The 16,929-nt window shown below is 44.4% G+C and overlaps 1 long non-coding RNA gene across 2 annotated transcripts in view; it reads right to left on the bottom strand.

The window, feature by feature from the left end:
• LOC307176560 overlaps positions 1-16,929 on the bottom strand; it is an 89,776-nt gene that overhangs the window by 6,544 nt on the left and 66,303 nt on the right. The window contains exon 3 of one of the 2 annotated variants that reach the window (XR_013824833.1): positions 1,738-1,846. This is a non-coding gene — a long non-coding RNA (uncharacterized lncRNA). Of the gene's footprint in view, positions 1-1,441; positions 1,847-16,929 lie in introns of those variants that run through there. The other variant, XR_013824834.1, reaches the window with a different exon arrangement.

Consider the following 16,929-nt stretch of genomic DNA (forward strand, 5'->3'; position numbering starts at 1 on the left):
ACTGACAGCGCATTGAATGATCAAAGTGGGATTGAAGGAACGCATTCTTTTATCCCTTCTCCTAACTGATTCCCTATTTTTATCTCTTATGAGACAAACCGCAGACATTCCTCAGACATCTCTCTCCTAACCCAGGTCTACTCTCCAGCAGCAAAGCCCAGTGTTGAGGCAAGAACAGAGCTGTTCAAGTGATATTGATCAAGTACCCACATGACTAATTCAGGGCCCTCCATATAGGCCCAGGAATCACAGTGAGATATCACCTCACACCTGTCACAATGGCTATCATCTAAACGTGCTGGCGAGGATGCTGAGAAAAGGGAGCCCTCGTGCACTGCTAGTGGGGATGTAAAGTGGTAAAGCCACTATGGAGAACAGTACGGACGTTCCTCAAAAAATTAAGAACGGAACCATCATATGATCCAGCTATTCCACTTCTGGGTATTTATCCAAAGAATATGAAGACACTGATTAGATAAGATATATGCACCCCCATGTTCATCGCAGCATTATTCACAATAGCCAAGATACGGAAACAACCTAAGTGTCCATCAATGGATGAATGGATAAAGAAGATGTGATATATATGTACACACACATGATGGAATATATGTATATGATGGAATGTTACTCAGCCATAAATAGAAATGAGATCTTGCCATTCACAGGACAGCATGGATGAACCTCTAGGATATTGTGCTAAGTGAGATAAGTCAGACAGAGAAATTCAGCTACCATGTGATTGCACTCATATGCAGAATCTAAAAAACAGAACAAAACAGGCCCAGGGAGCCCCAGTGAAGTAAGGTGACACATTACAGATCTTAACTTGGTTAAGGACACATACAGCAGCTGCTTCAGATGCCATCGTGAGCCAGAAAATTCAGAAACGCAGCAGGAAGGGAAGTGTGACTCCAATGTGGATTCAGTGTCTCACTCAGATGTTCCTTTGACCCTGGGAAGCCCAGTCTGCTCTGATCAATTCTGCAATCCCGGCCGGTAAATCAGTGAACAAAGCAGACCAAAAACATACGCAGACTATATTGGAAAGAATGAAGTACTGCCAGGTAACAACTTCTAATTTGCTAGTTAATTTTAAGTCCCAAGTGCAGGAAAACAGCATTATAAATAACCTGACCTCTCTCAAACCACTGCTCCTTCCCTGTAGGTAATAATAACAGCAGCAGTTTACATTTGTACTGACTTTTACAGTCTACGAGAAGCTTTATCCCGTTCCATCCCAGAGCGGCCCTGTGAGGCAGGTCCACGTAGTATCCCCATTTTATAGAATAATAAAAAGAGAGGTCACACAACCACACACAGTCACACAGTGAGTGAATAACTAGAACTATATGGGATTCTAAGTCATAATACGACCACTTGTTACAAGGGAATAGCAATCAGAAACCTGGATTCTAACCCCAGCGCCGCTAGCTACTTAGCTGTGTGATCCTGGACATGTCTTTCAGCCTTTCTGAACTTAATTTCCTCACCTGTAAAAAATGTACATATGGGCTTCCCTGGTGGCACAGTGGTTGAGAGTCCGCCTGCCGATGCAGGGGACACGGGTTCGTGCCCCGGTCCGGGAAGATCCCACATGCCGCGGAGCAGCTGGGCCCGTGAGCTATGGCCGCTGAGCCTGCGCGTCCAGAGCCTGTGCTCCACAACGGGAGAGGCCACAGCAGTGAGAGGCCCGCGTACCGCAAAAAAAAAAAAAAAAAAAGTACATAATAATACCTTCCTTGGCTGCCTCACAGGGTCCTTCTGAGGACAAAGCTGGTGGTATGTTGAACGTGCTTTATAACTGGGAGGGTGTTCCACAGATGTCCGGTCTCAGCAATCTTTTCTACCAAAATAAGGAGAGTAATAGTTGTTATCTTTTTACTTTGACAGGGCCTTTCATTGCAGCCTTTTGATAATTTTGCGGCATATTATTACCAATAAAACACCCCTGTTGCTACCATCTCTACAGGTATGCCAGCAACTGGCCAATGAGGGAGGAGGAAGTTTCTTTCTTCTAGAATGAATTTAGAGCAGTGTCACCTGGAGAAATTTAAATATACAGGCGTCTAGGCCTCACACTGCGGCCAATTAAATTTTAATCTGGGGGTGGGCAGGAACCGGGCATCAGGAGTTTTTAAAGTTCCTCAAGAGGACTGACATGTGCACACCGCTATATTTAACATGGATCACCAACAAGGACCTACTGTAGAGCACAGGGAACTCTGCTCAATATTATGCAACAACCTAAATGGGAAAAGAATTGAAAAAAGAATAGATACACGTATACCTATAACTGAATCACTTTGCTGTACACCTGGAACTATCACAATATTGTTAATCAACTGTACTCCAATATAAAATAAAAAGTTTAAAAATATAAATAAATAAATAGAGTTCCCCAAGAGATTCTGATTTGCTGCTGAGCTTGGGACCCACCGCTGCAGAGACTACAAGTCTGTCTACTTGTTCCAGAGACGGAAGCACGTAACCTGAGGATGTCTCAGGTCACTTGGGAAAGCGGTCCAGAAGTTGGACCTCGGACCTCAAAGAGCCTACAGTCCCACCATCACATATGCAGCAGACCTCCTTTCTGGACTGGCACCTCTGGAGGAAAGCATGGGCAATGTGTGTGGTGGGAAAGATGCTAAACACACGGGAGAAGCCTGAACAGTGCAGAGGACCCTTTTCCTCATCACTGTTCCTCTATCAAAGGTCTGCTTCTCAGTAACGTACTGCTTCCACAGTAACTCCCCTACATCATAAGGACTGGAAAAGTGAATACATTTATTTTAAAAAAGAAATCTCAGAAAATAAGCAAATATTCTACAAGTGGCCAATCCTATAATTTTTCCCACCGATAATAAGGAAATACTCATGTGTTGTTTAATGTTAACTTCTTCCACTCAATTCCAACGCACTTGCAAATTAACATGTTCTGCATGTTTCACTTTAGAGTTAAGCAAATAAGCATAAAATTACAAGTGTCATTTATTTCATATCTATTTTAAGTATTTAGTTTCTAGTAAAAACACAGGTTTAGCTGTTTGGTTGAAATTTCTTAAAGAAATTTCCATTATTGGAAGAAAATATCCAGCAAAAAGCCAGGGTATTACTATAATTAGAACTTTGCCTTTGTGTCTTCATAGGAGACAAAGTAACACTTCCTCAACTACTCACTTCTGAATTCCCTTCTCATACCAGAAATGGAGAAACAAAGTAAATAAAATGATTTGATTTTTCAGGATCCCCCTTTAGATGTGGACACCAGATTTTTATACTCTTACGGGTGGGGGGGGACATCCCTACCCTTAAACTGGTCCCATTAGAAACTATCTCAGGCTGAGTTACATTGTCTCGTTTGATCACTTCTCTTACAAGACTTGAAACAATTTGGTTGGAGTAAACTCCTCTTACAAATCCTGGAGATTTAAATACTGAAGAGATTTACCTCTCATCTGAGAAGAGTTTACGGTCCAGAGCAATGGCCTGGAGACAAATACTCCGGCCTCTGTGACCCCACAAAAGCAGTAATTAGGCAGCACCTCATCGTGATGCAGTGAGGGTGCAGAAGATGGAGCAGGGCTACGCTCTGGGGTTTAGGAATGAAACTGGCTTCCTGGAGAGTCAACAGAAGAAATCAGGCAACCTAAAAATATTTAAAGAGCCAGGACGCCCAGGGGAGAATTTCCAACTATTTAAGTGGAAAAGATTAGCATTTGCTAAGTCCGAAAAGGAGATTTTTAATGAAAAACTCAGCAAAGTGCAGACTTGTATGACATCTTTAAAAATAATAATAGTAATTAAGATCATACCTATCATACACAGAGTAATCAGAGACTTTATATTTTCTCTACAATGACCTAAGGAAAAGAATCTAAAAACAGACTCTACAGATAACTAGCTGTTCTTTGTCCAGAGTTCGTTAGAATCCAACACCTCTGTCATACAGGCGGTACGTTCCATCTCACCATCTCTCAGGCATAAATCGTGACATGGTCACGATCTCTTCCTCTGGCCTCTAATTACAATTCTGCTCCTTATTCCTTAACATTGTCTACATTTCATATGCTCCTCATATGAATGAGATGCATTGTGTGTTGTGGTTAAACTCTTGGGCACCAGGCCCAGCTGCTTGGCCCAAACTCTCTGGCCTTGGCAATGACTTCCCCACTTTGTGCTTTGGTTTCCTTGGCTGTAAAATGGGAATAACAGCCTCAGTGGGTTGTCAGGAGAATTAAAGCAGTTACGGGAAAAACGCTTGGGAAAGTGTCCGACACACAGTCAGAACTCAATAAATATTCACTATTGTTATCACCACACTTTGCATTTCCTTAGTGCTTACAAAAAATATTTAAGATATACACGTATATTTTAAAAGATGCATGGTCTAACAAAGGACTGTTTTCAGATTCTTGGATTTGCTTGCATTGAAAGTCTCCACACACCATTGAATTACACATTTAGAGGATTTTTTTTTTTTTACATATAATCCTAAAGCCCAGGAAGTATTCTATAATGTGATCCCTGATCTCAGCCTGTTTACACTGGTTATTTAAGAAAGAGAATATAGGCTCATGAAACGCTCATTAAAAATCAAAAGCAGCTCGTGATTCTGTATAAAGTGAGTAGTTCAGGCCATAACAGCTACAAAAATATGGAAGAGCAAGAATTCGGAGGGTACAAAGTCTTCACTGTGTACATAAAGTTGACAGAGAATAGCACGTGGAGCACGAAACACAGGTAAGGAAGATGAAGGGATGTTCCCACAGGAGGGACGCCATGAAGATGTGGGCAAGTGAATGGAACCACCCACCTGAAACAGATGGCCTGTCTTTAGAATTAGGTGAGATGGGTTGACAAAGCCACTCCAGGTACAGGCTGCATGGCTGAGGGCTTCAAATGCCAGACTGAAGCGTCTGATTTCGCCCCAAGAGTTCCTGAAATTGTGTTAGTTGGGAAGTGGCCTAAACACAGTTACATGCAAGACAGGTTAATGTGGGGAGAGACCAGAAGCAAGGGGAAACATTGGATGGCTTTTAATAATAATTTAAACATGAGGCGATGAGGTCCTGGACCAAGGTGGGGACCTTGGGAACAGAAAGGGACAGTCATGAAAGGCATGACTGTCCCCCTCACTTCATTCTCGCAGCCAAAGTGTTCCCTAGACTGTGTTACCGGAGCACACCAGGTGCCCCCAGGAAACAATTCTCGCGTCCTGGTGGACCCTCTCGTCCTGATTCTCACCTGCTTCCTCTTGCCCTTCTGTCGTACGTGTGTGTCACATAGATTCCAGACAGTAAGATAAAATCATATTCGTCTTGCTCCCTCTGAAGGTCATATAGTATTTCCCAATTGTGTAGGGTTTTAAAATTATTTTTTATTTGAATTGGTGAATAATTTTTAATTAACAAGTCATTAGTAAGTTAGTAGTTTAAAAGGTTAGAAGAGTATGTACTTTAAGTGGATGTAGTTTATTGTACCTAAATTGTTCCTCAATAAAGTTGATAAGGGGCTTCCCTGGTGACGCAGTGGTTAAGAATCCACCCGCCAATGCAGGGGACACGGGTTCGAGCCCTGGTCCGGGAGGATCCCATGCTCGGCCACCACTACCTACGAGTGCGCCTCGTCTTCACGAGGAGAACAAGACTCTTAGCGTATTCTTTGCATCTCCCACAGCTCTTAACACACAACCTCATACAGAGACACTTAGTAAACATTCATTGAGAGAATTAACGTTTCCTATACTCGCTATTTTCCTTTTATGTATAAAAAAGGAAAATAGTGCAATGCTCATAGTGTCTCTTTTTCAGAGAGACTCTGAGTTTTTCTTAGATTCTCAGCCTGTTTTTCAAGCACAAAGGGATTCACGACTGCGTCAATCATGTTCTCCAACTTGTGCGCGCACCAAACACACCCCGCCTGTCACTGCACAAACGGAAATCTCCTCTAGGATTGCGTCTGCTGGGGGGCAACAGGCAAGTGGTTGGCGCTTTTCACTTTTTCTGGAGGGAGGGCTAGCTCTGATAGTTTCAGTTCTCTGAAAAATGAATCCAAAACAATAAAACAGGCTGAATGTTTTCCTCCAGTAGAAGAAAGGAAAGCAAACCCTACTACAGGTAAATGGAAATCTTCAAATAGACCCATGACGCATCGCTGAGACATTCTTGAGATAATGGCTTTAGTTAGACAGGGGCCACAAATCTTTACATTTCTTCATTCGCCTGGCAGGACTAATGAGATTTTATGGCGGGCAAAACTGTTTATCCCTTGGGTGACATTGGCAAGAACAACCATATCTTTATCAACCAAGAGTGTCCTGCACTACAGCTTCCTTCCTCACAAAAGACTGCCCCAGACGAGATCACAATGTTTACTGCACCTAAGAACCTCATTTCTTCGCGTTAACGCTCCACCCGTCCCCTTGGGTCGGCTGGATCTACTCATTCCTTCCTACGGTCACATTATTCCATAAAAGAGGCTGGCAGAAGACATGGAAAAAAGCAAAGAGAAGAAAAGAAAGTTTCCTAAGCGACCTGGGAAGAGATGCAGGGCTGACGGCTGTGCATCTGGAATATGATATGCACCCCATGGGCCATTAGGAAGAGAGCTGCCTGCGGTACCGTCACGCTAAACAGGCAGGGCCGGCTCTGCTCCCGTCAGCCGTGTGTGGGAATAAGAGGAGGGTGGCTGCTCCTCCAGCCTGGGACAAGGATTGGGCCGCTCTTTAGAGGCTCCATGTTGCCCACGAGAGGCTGCAATGTCTTTTCTCAGCACTTCAGTAGCACAAACTCACGTATTTGACAACTGCCCTCATACACTCCTATGATGACATGTCCATTCTCCCTTTGGAAAGAGTCCCCAGTTCTCACACCAAAGAGATCTGGAGAAATGGCTCAGCAAGAGTCAGTGAACAGCTTCTAGATCTGGGTAAGATGGAGTAAGCTCTCTCTCTACCCTGGCTCACCCACTGAATTCCAGGACAGAATGCAGGGGCAGCTATCTGAGGACCAAGCAGGTTGATGGGGAGAGAAGACATGAATTCCTAGTACCATCAGCTTGTCTGCGGATCCACCATTTTCCCCCTGGAATTCCCTGGAAGGGACGCAAGGCAGCCTGAAGCCCAGAAGTGGGACCGAGAACACTCCAGCAGAAATCTTCTAGTTCAGCCTCCAGGTGTGAGAAAGGAGTCTTCTGGCTGTGTAGACAGCAGTGTAAGTTCACAGCCTCGGGAGCTTCCTGCGTGAAATCTGAAACCGGCCCCTACACAGAGAGGGCAGGGAGAGACAGAGGAAAGAAGCTGACTCCTCCAGATCGGTAGGTGGCAGGTTTAATAAGCAAGGGGACTTACATAAGATGCTCACCTTGAGCGGCCGCAAGACAAACGCATCACTGTACCCGCCCGCCAGACTCTTAAAAGATTATCAGAAGCCCTACCGGGGTCCAGTCACGTATACTGTCCAGATGGTCTCAACAACACCTGACTCCCAAGGCTGTGTCCTTGGAACAGCTCCCACTGCAGGAATGGTGGGAAGAATGTACATTCAGGGGAGGGGAGGGGGTTAGGAGCCTCTGCCTGCCCCGGTCCAGCTCGTGGGTCAACTGGAGGTCACATCCTCTCCATCACCTCCTCTAATAAACATGAAAGGCACGCAGCATGGAGAATGCTGGGGAAGGGGACACTTCCTCTCCAATTAAAGGAGGGGTGGTCCCAAGAGTACGGTTTTCCCTCTCTCAGTGCCCCCACCATTTGGCCCTGGACACGGGCAGAGTCACAAGAATGGCACAGGAGAACAGGGAAAATAAAAGCCCAGCTTTCTGGATGGACAACCAAAAAGGGAAACCCCAGGAAACTGGAAAATACCAGGGAGATTATAGAGAGAAAGGAGTTTGGGAAAACAAACCATAACATTATATGCTAAATTCTGGGCTCACCGCCACGCCACGCGTGCTTGGATTTGATCACAAACAGCGTAACAAAGACCCAGAACTGAATTAACAGATACCTCACCATCTAGGTCCCAGCCTGACCATGAGATGGTGGGCATTCAGGAGAAATGTGAAGAGCACTGCAAAGACTTTGAAAGTGGAACTGACATTCAAACCACAACCCACAGAAATCTGGTCAGAACTTGCAGACTGAGCCCAACTGTGTCGATTGTCTGCTTAAAAAAACAACAACAACAACATTCTCTACCCGATTTAAACAAGACCCAGTATCTCATAATACTCAAAATGTCTGTGATATGATCCAAAAATATTTGGCATATGAACCAGGAAAATCTCAACTCACATGGGAAACCGCAACCAATGGATATCAGTGCCAAGATGACACAGATGCGAAAGTTATCTGACAAAGACGTTAAAGCGACAATTACAAAAATGCTCCGAGAAGTAAAAACAAATACTCTAGAAAGCCTCAGCAAAAAAAAAAAAAAAAAAATACGAGATGACCCAAATAGATATTTTAGAACTGAAAATACATTAACAAAAATGTAAACTTCACTGAATGGGTTAAAAAACAGAATGGAGATAACAGAGGGAAAAGTTGATCAACTTGAAGATTGAGCAATAGAAATTATCCAGTCTTAACAAGAGAGAATGAATATATATATATATATGTATAACTGAATCAGTTTACTGTACACTTCACCTGAAACTAACATAACACTGTAAATCAACTATATTTCAATAAAAAACATTTTTTAAAGACAGGAAAAAATAAAATAAAAAACTGAAAAGAGAGAGAGCATGAAGATTGAAAACAAAAACGAACAGCGCTTCAGAGCCCTATGGAACAATTCCAAAAAGTCTAATATTTGTGGCATTAGAGTCCCAGAGGATAGGAAAAAGAGTATGATGTAGCAAAACAGATGAAAAATAGACTGAAAACTTCCCAAATTTATCAAAAGGCATAAACCAATAGATTGCAGAATCTCAGCAGACCCCAAACAGGATAAACCCAAGAAATCCATGCCCAGACACATCATGATTAAACTGCTGAAAAAAGCACTCAGAGAAAAACAACATATTATGTTGGAACAACAGTGGAACAGCTGGAATTCTCATCTGAAACAACTAGAGGAGAGAAAGTAGTTGAACAACAGTGTTTATGTGCAGAAAGAAAAAAAAAAACTGTCATCCTGGAATCCTACATTCTAAGAAAATATCCTTCAGGAATGAAGGTGAAATGAAAACCTTCTCAGGTGAATGAAAAATAAGAGAATTCATCAGACGCAGACTTGCTCTGGAAGAATTGCTAAAGGGCTAAAGAAAGATCTTCAGACAAAATCACCCTGTGTGAAAGAAGCCAGACTCAAAAGGTTATGCACTATAATGATCTCATGTACATGAGGCTCTCAGAGAGACAAAGCTATGATGATGGAGAACCGATCAGTGGTTGCTAGGAGCCAGGGGTGGGATGAGGGTGTGAGTAAATGGGATAGCAGGAGAGAATTTTGGAAGGACCAGGCTGGCTGTATCCTGACTGTGATGGTGGTACATGCAGTAAAACGCATGGGACTCTGCAGACACATACATACAAAGTCAATACTGCTCCATATTAATTTCTTTTAAAAAGTCAACAGGGCTTCCCTGGTGGCGCAGTGGTTGAGAGTCCACCTACCGATGCAGGGGACACGGGTTCGTGCCGCGGAGCGGCTGGGTCCGTGAGCCGTGGCCGCTGAGCCTGCGCGTCCGGAGCCTGTGCTCCGCATTGGGAGAGGCCACAACAGTGAGAGGCCCGCGTACCGCAAAAACAAACAAACAAACAAATTGGCATTGTCATCATAGGTGGTCCTTAATAAAATGCAGATTTTAAAATAAATAAAAAATAAAAAGTCAACAAACAGAGATGTTGCTCCTTAAGAACCGCCTGGTCTTTGAATAATACTTGAGGGTTCACCACCTCCCTTGGACGCCCGCTTGCAAGGGCAATCGATAAGGCCATGGCCATGGTCAAGGTCAGGCTGTTTCTGCTGCCCTTGAGTGCAGCCGATAGCTGGATTTACCCTCCCCACCTGCCTGGCTACCAGTTCCAGGGAAGAGTGTATCACATGCCTGAACTGGGCAGTGAATAAGAAGGCAGGAGTCATTCTGACAGCGTTAGAGTTCTACAAAAACTGTAAAGCTGACCTCCCCCCATTCCTGCCCCCAAACAAGAAAAAACCCACTGGACTCATCAGCATCACGGCGTATGGATCTATATGACCCCTCATCGTTGGAGCACAGGCTTCTGGGGCTGCTTCTTAGCAGCTGCACCCACAGAAGTGCAGCAAAACCCCGCGGGTCCCGGAGCCCCTCCCCCACTGCACCACTGCGGTGTGACGGGTAGAGTATTTCTCTTACGACACACGCCCTTTCAGCCAAAGTAATGATCCTCCTTTTGTGTTCGGTGGTTGGTATCACAATTTTTGCCTTTGACAGACCCATCTGAGGAAGAGGAAATCTGCACGTCTGCAGGGGAAGAAGTAAGATGAAAGCAAAGTCTTGAGCACCTTGCGGATACCACATTGTTTAAAAGTTGTCTTAATGTGACTCTCTCCTCCTAAGGCAGGAATGGTGCTTTCCTCGGTCTTGCGTCTCCAGTGATGGACACGGTGACAGACAGAGGCGCTCGCATCAACGTGGGCTGCAAGCTGGTGATGGATACAAACGTGATGGAATAAATGGGCTTGCGTGGCTGATAGAGGACAAGTCCTGCAAACAGGTGCCGAGCTCCCCCGTCCAACCCTGTCTCTTGCCACTGATGGGAGGTGATGGGCAGTGGTGATCCGGTGGCCTAGGAGAGACAAGGGTCTAACAGAGGGGAGGCAGGAGAATCGGACCACAGCAGGTGACTCACCGTCCAGCCCCAGGCACTGGCATGAGCTGCCCCCTCTGGGTCGAGGAGGAAGGAAATAAGCAGCAGAAAACAGCGGATAAGGTGCACTAAGTCAACGTGCAAACCCCACCGTCCTCTAAAGCATGTTCTGTTCCCTGGATGGGCCTTCAAAGTGTGGCCCGTCTTCAAATATGGTTAAGAAACACTCCGTCCTGTGTCTCCTTCTTAAAGATTTATGATACATATTTGCTGGATTAACTCCTCTGAAAAGTCCCACCATAAAGAAGTATGTTGCACTTTTTGAAAGATTTAATTGTGGTATCATTAGCACAGGCGCACACCTTAAGTGTTCAGGTGAATGAGTTTCAAAAGTTGAATGAATCTACCACCACCCAAAACAAGATACAAGACGCTTCCATCACCCCAGGAAGTCTCCTCGTTCCAGTCCATCCCCTCTCCTGGTCCAGCCGTGAACAGTGTCTGACTTCTCATCATTACCATAGTCTGGCTTTGCTACTTCTTAGACTTCACAAAAGTCGAACCATGTTGCATGGATTTATTTCTCTGTGTGTGGGTGGCTGGTCTGGCTTCTTTTGCTCAGCGTGAGATCTCTTACTCTCACCAAAGCTATTGTGTATATCAGCTCATCCTCTGTTTTGTAATTGCTGAGCTGTATTCCATTGTGTATGAATAAATACATATATCTCATGATCTGCTTACCCACCCTCCTTTTGACAGAAATTGGATTGTTTCCGGGCCTTGCCTATTATGAATAATGCAGGTATGAACATTCTTGTGCAAGTTCTTCTGTGGTCATATGCTTTCATTTTTCGTGGATAAATACTTAAGAGAGAAATGACTGGGTCATAGGGCAGATATATTTAACTTCATAAAAACTGCCAAAACGGTTCTCCAAAGTGGTTGCACCTGTTTCACTTTTTAAACTTAGTATTTCCTGCATTCATTTGACAACAGAACCCTACACATCTATAGAATGAGCAGGTACGATTAGACAGCTTTTAAGATTCCTCCCAGCTTTACACTATGAGAAAATGGCCAAGGCATCAGAAGTGTAATTGTTTTGTCTTCTCTGTGTATACACAGACACACACACACACACACATATATATATATATATATATATATATTTTTTTTTTTTTTTTTTTTTTTTTGCGGTACGCGGGCCTCTCACTGTTGTGGCCTCTCCCGTTGCGGAGCACAGGCTCCAGATGCGCAGGCTCAGCGGCCATGGCTCACGGGCCCAGCCGCTCCGCGGCATGTGGGATCTTCCCAGACCGGGGCACGAACCCACGTCCCCTGCATCGGCAGGCGGACTCTCAACCACTGCGCCACCAGGGAAGCCCTCTGTGTATATCTTATAGACAAAAGCAAATGAAGTGAAACCAGAAGGACCAGAAAGACCTAAAAAGGTTGGGAGTAGGAAGACAGAAGGCAGCCTTGAGTCCAGGGGGTGGGGGAAGAGATGCCAGCAGGCAGCCACGTGGATGGAGGCATGAAAAAGCCAGAAGGAAGCTGAGATGCCAAAGTTAAAACGATTAAAGCAGAGACAATGGTGTACCAAGACTCCCACAGTGTTTAAGAAGTTTCTCTGCTCTGGGGACATCAATAATGACAAGATATTAATAAAACTCTCCAACATCACTTTTTCTAAAAGGGAGAAATGAGTAGACAATTTGGGGTAAAAGCAAAAATAAGGTACTGGATTTTATTCATTCCAACTCCACTTATTAAGAATTTAAGCTTATAAAGACATTCCTGTAGGGGTATAATTCTTCACGGATCTTTCAAATTCCTGCACATCTTGAGCAGAGAAACTGACTGCCATTTGTTCTGGACTATCTTTTGAAGGATGTTTATGTAATGACCAGCCTTGATAAAGAGAGACAGTGTCTCCCTCTGGAGCAAAATGCAGGTTTGCTCACATCCTTGTAAGATAGAGATAATGTCTATCGCTGAAGCAAAGGGCATTATATGCCTGTTGCTTCTTATAAAAGATTCAGGTTCCCTAAACTCAGGATTCCTCTCCTGAAATGCAACCCACTGCAGGAGCAGGTATAATGCAGCCGTCTTTGCAATGCCCTCTGGGAATTGAGGGTTGAGAGATCGGTACCCCAAATGTGCTGATAGTCTCTACCGCTACGGCTGTGAATAATAAACAGCCTTCCCTGACCCAGGAGTCTCCTGCCTTTACCGTATCCATGAAACTGTAGCCGCTAACTTGTTAGCGTGCAAGTGGGGTAAAGGCTCAGTCTCTTCAAACTTCTCGACAATTATGTGTGAACTTCTTGAACGATAATAGCAGAAATCCTTCCTCCACGCTTTTCCAAAGTTTAATTTGTGAGCAAGGGGAATTAATTCTAAAACCAGGAGATTTTTAAAAAACAGACTTCAAGAAATTTAAAATTTCTCAATACACTGTTAATTTCTAGACCTGGGCCCTGGGGCAAGTACTTTCCTGCCTGTTTTAGAAAGTTGGCACCATTTGGGAAAAGATATTCCCTTCATCCTAAGAACCGACACAGTAAAACTTCTCTCTCAAGATTCTGTACCGCAAAGAAAAGAATCAAACTCGGCCTCAGCTGCCCAGCTCACTAGTGTCGCCCAAGGGCAAGGGCCTCTCCTGCTTCTCCAGTTTCAGAGGCTGACTGGTTCACGGCTCCCCAGGAGGCCCTGAGGAGGGCATATTTCCTTCATGGTTTTTGAAAGGGAGAGGACAAGTGCCTGTCCACACTGCAAACAGTCAGAGAAACCTTAAACGAATCTCCAGCCAGAAAGCAGAGGGTCAGTGGCAGGGCGCCCACCCATCCAACTCACCAGGAACGATCCCGCTTCACACATGTTCCCCGCGTGGACAGTAAATTGGTCATCCTGGTCAAAGGATCCAGGGAGCCCCTTCACCCCTCAAGTCCAAGCTCCAAGCACACGCGTCGCCTCCTCTTACGTTCGTCACCTCACTGAATCACCTGTGGAAGCGATTGAGGGCATATGAGTGTTCCCCACACATGCCAGCATCTTCACATGAATGTCATCACCTCTAAAATCGTGACCTTCCCTCACCCCTTTCTATGCAGGACCAGCACGTCACCCATCTGGGGGGGCAAGCCCCACCCCCACTTGGAAATCAGTGTTCCCCTTCATCATCAGCATTCACCCTCATCTTCAACTGTTGAACCGGATAATTTCTCGAGATTCCTTCCAGATCTGATATCTATCGTTCAGTGTTCCCCATTCACTTATTCATTCTCCTCAAAATATGCACGTCCCCCAAAATTGACAGTGACCCTTCCCCTTCTAATCCAACCCCCTGAAGTGATCAATTTACAAGTCTATTTACTCCTGAATGGTTTCCGAGGTATACTTTCTGTCTGTATGCCACAGAGGCAGTGTGCTTCATGAGCTCCGTAAAGGCCTACATTTCAGATCGGATGGGCTTTTCCCGTCCCTCCTCCTCATTGCCCTTTATTCGAGGATGTGTGTGTGTGCACGTGCGCACACACGCACTTTACTACTGGTCCTTAATCTTATGCCTGGCAAACTATTCCAGCGTGGTATGCTTAGGGCTCTGCGTGGAATACGCATTCTGTTCTACACGCTGCAGTCCACACAGCGCACCATTCTGCTCAGGCTGCCGTAACAAAATACTACAGACTGGGGGCAATAGAAACTTATTTTCTAAACAACAGAAACTTATTTTCTAAACAACAGAAACTTATTTCCTCACGGTTCTAGGGACTAGAAATCCAAGATCAAGGTGCGAGCAGGGTTGGGGTCTGGTGAGACCTCTCTTCCTGGCTTGCAGACGGCTGACTTCTCCCTGTGTCCTCACATGGCCTTTCTTCTATGAGGGAGGGCGAGCCCTCTGGTGTCTCTTCCCCTTTTCATAAGGACACCTATCCTATCGAATTAGGGCCCCACCCTTATGACCTATTTTAACCTTACCTCCTGAAAAGTCCCATTTCCAAATACAGTCACATGACAGTGAGGACTTCAACGTATAAATTGGGGGAGACAGAGTTTTGTCCATAACAATAGGATACAAAGCATATGTGAAACATTAGATAATTACAGAGTGGCAGAGCTAACAGTAAAGGTCACACTGAAGGCAGAATGCTAGCTGTTATTGGTAGCAACAAGGAACAGAATGCAAAGGTATGGGTCATTTTGTTTCTATTTTAAATAAGCTCTTCTTTTAGCGGATGTGTGAATGTCTTGCTTACTCACCTTTAGTGGCCATTGAGAAATACAACTGCTAACTTTCTAAGCACAATACATTTCACAAAAAGGGCAGGCTCAGTCGATATTTTCACACACTCCCACGCATGATAGAAGGGGGATATGTGACTTTAACATTAAATGCAGGGACTTCCCTGGCGGTCCAGTGGTTAAGGCTCTGCACTTCCACCGCAGGGGGCACGGGTTCGATCCCTGGTCGGGGAACGAAGATCCCACATGCCGAGTGGTGCAAAAAAAAAAACATTAAATGCAAAGAGGCAGATAAGTCATTAATGGCTCTGATTTCATCCTTCCGACATTAATTGGAGATCTTTGCTTAAGAACCAATCATTTTGAGACATTTAGGGAAATTGGAACATGGGTTGTGTCTTAGAAAACATTAGAGAATTATTGTTAATTTTGTTCAATATGATCATGATATTCTGGCTACGAAAGAAAATGGAGAAGCAGAGAGAAGTATTTAGGGGTGAAAGAGAAGGAAGAGGAAGAGGAGGGGAAGGAGGAGGAGGAAAGAAAAAGCGAAATATGAAGCAAATATAGGAAAATGTTGATAGCTTGAATTTGGGGAAAAGAACATGAGGTTCTTTTTTTTTTTTTTTTTTGGGTACGCGGGTCTCTCACTGCTGTGGCCTCTTGCGTTGCGGAGCACAGGCTCCGGATGCACAGGCTCAGCGGCCATGTCTCACGGGCCCAGCCGCTCCGCGGCATGTGGGATCTTCCCGGACCGGGGCACGAACCCGTGTCCCCTGCATCGGCAGGCGGACTCTCAACCACTGCGCCACCAGGGAAGCCCCAGAACGTGAGGTTCTTTATATGATATGTCTACTTTTGTGTAAGTCTGAAAGTCTTCGTTAAGAAGTGTTTTTAAATTTTTATCAGTGAATATTTACTGAATGCCTACAACAGGGGTTAAGTGTTGCCTGCTATCAGGGGTAGATCCAAGTCTTGTGGGGCTTGAAGCGCTTACAATTTGGAGACCCCTCTTTAAGAAAAAGCATGAACACGAAATTCTCTTTTTAGGGCCTGTGTGGTGAGAGGTCTGAAAACGGGGTTTCACCAGCTTCATGGTAAATCTACCTCTGCCTGCCATGTGTTTGTGCTGGCTGGCCCAGTGATTTTTCCTCTTTTAGCCTTTTTTTCCCCCTTTTTTTATTATGAACATTTCAAATGAAGCAAAAATTAGAGCAATGCAGACAATGATCTTTATGCACCTACCATCCTGCTTCTACAACGATCAGTCTCCTTGGTGAGCATCAGTTCATCCACAGTCCCATCCACCCGCCTCCACACGCACTGTGTTATCCTGAAGCAAATCTCTAGCATCATTTTATCCCTAAAACATTTCAGTATGCATCTCTAAAAGATAAGGGCTCTTTCAGAAATATAACCACAATATCATTACCTGGAAAATAATAATTCCCTAAGCAATTCAGTGTTCAAATTTCTCTAATTGTCTCAAATATCTTTTTACAGTGTGTTTGAATCAGGAAGCATATAAAGTGTATTGCAACTGGTTGATTAAGTCTCTCTTAGTCTATAGGTTTGCCCTCCCAGTGTTTAACTTTGCTTGCAATTTCTTTTGTAGCAACTGAGTCATTTTGTCCTGTAGGGCTTCCCACAGTCTGCATCTTGCTAACTGCATTCCTGTGGTATCATTTCACGTGTTCCCCTATCTCCTTTCTTTCCTGTAAATTGGTAGTTATATCTAGAAGCTTGATCAGATTCGGGTTTGACTTTCTGACAAGAATTCTTCTTAGGTGAGTGCTTCTATAGGCAGGCACCAGATAAATTGTGTTTCTTTTAGTCAGGTTAGTAGCCACTGCTTGATCTAATGTTTGGTTTGTATTTAAACA

The sequence above is a fragment of the Stenella coeruleoalba genome (assembly GCF_951394435.1).
Source record: "Stenella coeruleoalba genome assembly, chromosome: 18".
Taxonomy (NCBI): Eukaryota; Metazoa; Chordata; class Mammalia; order Artiodactyla; family Delphinidae; genus Stenella; species Stenella coeruleoalba.